General features: G+C 40.6%; 1 protein-coding gene across 2 annotated transcripts in view; it reads left to right on the forward strand.

Annotated features, from left to right (window-relative positions):
- Pc (pyruvate carboxylase) overlaps nucleotides 1-5,424 on the forward strand; it is a 99,050-nt gene that overhangs the window by 9,364 nt on the left and 84,262 nt on the right. Inside the window, exon 2 of one of the 2 annotated variants that reach the window (XM_013347878.2) lies at nucleotides 1,570-1,688. The exons of the other annotated variant lie outside the window; for it this stretch is intronic. The gene's annotated coding sequence lies outside the window, so the exon portion shown is untranslated. The remainder of the gene's footprint in view (nucleotides 1-1,569; nucleotides 1,689-5,424) is intronic. 2 annotated transcript variants of the gene reach the window in all.

Raw genomic sequence — 5,424 nt, forward strand, 5'->3', positions numbered from 1 at the left:
AACTCACAGAGATCCGCCTGCCTCTGCCTCCCAAGTGCTGGGATTAAAGGCGTGCGCCACCACCGCCCGGCTAGTTCTTCCTTTTAAGGACTTTTAAGTTTAATTCTTTACGTGTAACCTCTGAAACTTTCCATTTTATTTATGAGTTTAGAAAAATTTAGCAATCACTTTGAAGGGCCTTTTGATTAATATTGGTCTCCTTTGAATAATTCATTAAACTTACTTGAAAATTTTAAATTGAATTTATAAGTTATAGTCACCTTCCCTTAATTATTTTATTTTTTCCAATTGCATGATTAAAAATCCCTTAATATTTTAATTACTCCTATAAATCAAATAAATTAAGCCAACTCTTAAATTTTCTTAAGGATATTCCTGTTAGATTTTATTTATTTTTATTTATTTGTTTGTTTGTTTGTTTATTTATTTATTTTTTGAGGCAGTGTTTTACTCTGTTGCCTGGAACTTACTATATAACCCTAGCTGGCCTTGCAGTAATCCTGTCTCAGCCTCAGGAGTGTTGGAATTTACAGGCATGGACTACCATGGCCAACCCTGTCCTGGTTTATTTAAGATTTATTTTATTTTAACTGTATGCATGTGTGTGTGCATGTGCATATGTATGTGTTTGAGCACATGTGCATGCATGTTTATACAGGCACACAAGGAAGCCAGAGGAATCAGATCACGCTGGAGCTGGATTTACAGGTGGTTGTGAACCACGACATGGTGTTGGGAACCAAACTTGGGTCTTCTGGAAAAACAGTGCTTTTAGCTGTTGAAATATCTCTCTCACTCCTCCACCCCAAGTAACCACAAAACTGCTTTCCATTCCTGGAGGTTGGTTTGCATATTTCTGGAATTTTCTGTAGGTAGACTGTTGCAGGATCATTTCCACTTTGTGTCCTTTCACTCGATATAATCAATAAAACATGCCCATGTTGTTGCATGTATCAATAATTCATTCATTTTTACTGCCAAGTCACTCTTGTTTTACATACACAGCACACATTTATCCCTTACTTGTTGCTGGTCATTCTAGTCACTTCCAGTGTCTGGCAACTACAAATAAAGCTGCTATAATCATTTGTGTATGTTTGATTTGGCAAGTGCTCCACTGGTGAGCTATGCCCAGCTCTAAAACTTGAATTTTTACTGGTGTGTGTGCGCGTGCGTGTGCTGGTCAAGCATTCTACAAACTGAGCTACATCTCCATGCATCTGTTCAAGTCTTTTTTTTCTGGGCATGTATTCCTTTGCCTAGGAGTGGCATGATTAGATCACAAGTAACTGTTAAACCCTTCCAAGGTGCTTGCTCTGTTTTATATTCCCATCAGTAATAGAAAGTTCCAGTCACTTTCTACCTTTCCTAGCACTGGAAATCACCAATCTTTTCCATTTTTCCATTAAAAAAATATAGTTTAATATATATAATACTGTAATACATATATGGTATCTCATGCTTTCAATTTAGATTTCCCTAATGACTATCATAATGTGGAACATTTTCTCAAGTGCTTGCTTGCCATCATCTGGTCTTTCTTTCTTTTTTCTTCTTCTTCTGGTAAAGCTCTATCGGAAGGTCCAGGAGAGGCCAAGTTATCTCCACTTCAGATAAAGGAACTAACTGAAGGCAACCTGGGTTCCAGGGCCAGGACTTCTTGGTAACCAAGCCTTACTGACCAAAAAGTAAGAATTCTTAAGTTACACATTCTCTTTTTCTTTGTGGGAAAAAAAAAACCATATATGAAATAGTAAGTAGAAGGCCAGGCCTAGACTTAGAAGACCCGGACCCAAATTCCAGCCCTGCTAAGTCACTGACAGAAATTTTGCAGCCAATCATTGGTTAGACAAACTCTTGACAGCTACACAGAATCCAAGTTCTACTTACTTTGTATTCAAGTTCTACCTATTTTATAGGACATGAAGCCATAAGTAGATAAATCAAATCCAGTGCAGGGATTCAGCATCTGGTAGGGAACTGGAGAGGAAATTATGCAATAGTGTTTCTATCTGGGACACAAGGACTGTCAGACCACCCTATTCGAGTCAGAATGGCTATGAATCATGGATCTGCTTAGCAGCCAGATTCAGAAGCTAAGACCTAATTTCATCTGGGCCAGGGGTCCTTGAATTATGAGGAAAACATGCAATTGCAGCCAGGCGGTGATAGCACACACCTTTAATCCCAGCAGAGGCAGGCGGATCTCTGTGAGTTTGAGGACAGCCTGGTCTACAAGAGCTAGTTCTAGAACACAGGCACCAAAGCTACAGAGAAACCTTGTCTCGAAAAACCAAAAAATCAAAAAACCCCAAAACCTTGCAATTGCAGAGGAAGTACCAGAAGTTGCTTGGGAAAGTAATGTACTCAGAGTGAGCTCCAGAGCTCCAGAGAGACCCTGTCTTGAAAAAAAAAGGAGAAAAAAAAATCATTTTTCAGGTGACATTTAGCCTGTTTCCTTGTAAGAGTTTGTGGTTTTAGACGTTGCATTTAGATCATGGATCTATTTGAATTACTTTTCCTACCCAAGGTTTTGTTTTTGACTGCTTCAGTTATCTGTGGTTAACCTGTTTGCAAAAAACATTAAATGTAAAATTCCATAAATAATTTACCAATTACCCACTGTTCTAAGTAGTCTGATAAAGTCTCTTGGGTGTCCTGCTCCTCACTGCCTAGGACACAAATTACCACTTTGTTCAGTAAACTCATACTATAGGAAACCCACCTGTTAGCTACTTCATGGCCATCTTGGTTGTCTGAAGTGCGGTCCTAATTAATTAGTCTTAATAATAAAAACCTGGAGTCAGATATCTGGGTAAAAGCTGAAAGGTCAGAGAAGGACCAGCCACTGTCACCTCTTATCTTGTCGACTAACTACTCAGACCAAAGGGCCTAGATCCTGTCTACCCTTCTCCCCCAGCCTAATCACTTCCTCTCTCCACCCAAGGAACAACATGCTAGCAGCTGGCCACAGTCAAGTTAGCTAGTAATAAGCCTGAGCCTTTGGCCTAACATTGATAATTAATATAAGCCTCTGAGTGGTTATTGGAACTGGCGGGTGGGAGAGAAACATCCAGTTATACATATTACTCTCCTGTCTGTAAGACCTCCAGATCTCTATGGTTAATTAGTGGCTAGCTCCACCCTCTAGGCAGGCTATATTTGTCATAACATAAAGTATCACAGCAGTCATCAAACCAACTGTGCTGGAATGTAGAGCTTGAGCAAGTGACCCTGAGCCTTGGGGAGAGACCTAACATTATGCCACAATGCCTGTTCTCTATTCTGCTTCATCTCATCACGTGGACTTCACATTGTGTGGTCTCACATCAGCACAAGACTGAGAACAAGCCAGGTGGGAAATTGTGCACTGCCACCACCACCTTGGTGATAGCTCACATTTTTAATTCCAGCTCTTGGGAGTCAGAGGCTAGCCCTCTACATAGAATTTCTGGCTAGTCAGAATTACCCTTGTTCAGAAACAAAAGCAAAACAAAACAGAACCTGGAGAGATGGCTCAGCAGGTAACAGTACTTGTTGCTCTTGCAAAGGACCTGGCCACTAAGAAGGTCTGAAACTCTTGTTCCTGAAGATCTGAAGTCCTTTTCTGGCCTCTGCAGGAACTGTGCACACATAATCACACAAAAATACATGAAAAATTCTATAGACATAAAAAACAAAACAAAAACTGTAAAACTGAACAAAGAAGTCAGATAAACACTGTATGTTATAAGAAATGATTATATTAGCTGGGCGGTGGTGGCGCACACCTTTAATCCCAGCACTAGGGAGGCGGAGGCAGGCGGATCTTTGTGAGTTTGAGACCAGCCTGGTCTACAAGAGCTAGTTCCAGGACAGGAACCAAAAGCTACCGAGAAACCCTGTCTCGAAAATCCAAAAAAAGAAAAAGGAAAAAAAAAAAAAAAGAAATGATTATATTTATTTGGCGGTGGTGGTGCATGCTTTTAATCCCAGCACTCAGGAGGCAGAGGCAGGTAGATCTCTGTGAGTTCAAGGTCAGCCTGGTCTACAGAGTGAATTCCAGGACAGGCTCCAAAGCTACGAAGAGAAATCCTGTCTCAAAAAGCAGCATATTATTCTACCTTTTTGTTTGTTTGTTTGTTTGTTTTTCCAGACAGGGTATCTCTGTGGCTTTGGAGCCTGTCCTGGAACTAGCTCTTGTAGACCAGGCTGGCCTTGAACTCACAGAGATCTGCCTGCCTCTGCCCCCCAAGTGCTGGAATTAAAGGCATGCGCCATCACCACCTGGCTTATTCTAACTTTTATTTTACTAATTATTAGTGCTAATCTTTTATAATGCCTAGCCTAAAAATTAAACTTTATTATAGGTATGTGTGTATAGGAAAAACAGTTCACATAGGGTTCAGCACTATCAGAAGTTTCAGTCATGCACTGGGCGTCTTGAAATGTGTCTCCATGGACAAGGAGGAACTATATAGTGTTAGGGCCAACTTCTACAGGAATATTAAATAAAGTCTCTTCTTACCTATGATTCTGTGTTTCCCCTTTAAGTAATGTAGGAATACTATGATTTAAAAAAATGTCTGCATGAGACCAGGCATGGCTGTGTATGTCTTTAATCCCAGCACAGGTGGGCAGAGGCATAGACAAATGGGTCTCTGAGTTTGAGACCTGCTCTATGTAGTAAGTTCCAGTTTAGACAGAGCGATACAGTGAAACTCTGACTTCCCAAAACAACAGCAAAACTGTGTGTGGGGAGGGGTTGTCTTGAGAAATGGCTCAGTTAAGAGCATTTCTGTTTTTGAGAGGCTTGCCCACATTGTGTGGCTTACAAAGGATTGTAACTCTAGTTCTAAAGAATCTCATGCCTGGCTTCCTCAGGCACTGCACACACAATGCACATAGAGACAAACAGATGCACACACATACGAATAAATTTATTTTAGAAAGTATGTGAGAATATAGTTGGTCTTTCATATTGTGGGTCCCACATCTGTAGGTTCAGACAAGTTCTTTTCTTTGACATTATTCTCTAAGCAATACAGTACAGTAGCTATTTTTATGGCACTGATGTTGCCACAGGCTTTATAAGTAATCTAGAGATGATGGCTACAAGAGTGTGTGTGTGGGTTACATGCACATATGCCATTTTATATAAGAAACTTAAGCTTTTGAAGATTTTGACATCCAAGGTATGGGACCTGGATTGAATTCCTTCTCAAATACCTAGGGGTGACGTCACTAAGTGACACATTTTCTTCGTAGAGAGGGATGTGCTATATCACAGGACAGGACGTTTAAATAGAAGGCAGTGCAGAGATTAAAACTTAAAAAATATAAAATAAGGTGGGCGGTGGTGGCGCACGCCTTTAATCCCAGCACTCGGGAGGCAGAGGCAGGCGGATCTCTGTGAGTTCGAGACCAGCCTGGTCTACAGAGCTA

The sequence above is a fragment of the Microtus ochrogaster genome, chromosome 8 (genome assembly GCF_000317375.1).
Source record: "Microtus ochrogaster isolate Prairie Vole_2 chromosome 8, MicOch1.0, whole genome shotgun sequence".
Classification (NCBI taxonomy): domain Eukaryota; kingdom Metazoa; phylum Chordata; class Mammalia; order Rodentia; family Cricetidae; genus Microtus; species Microtus ochrogaster.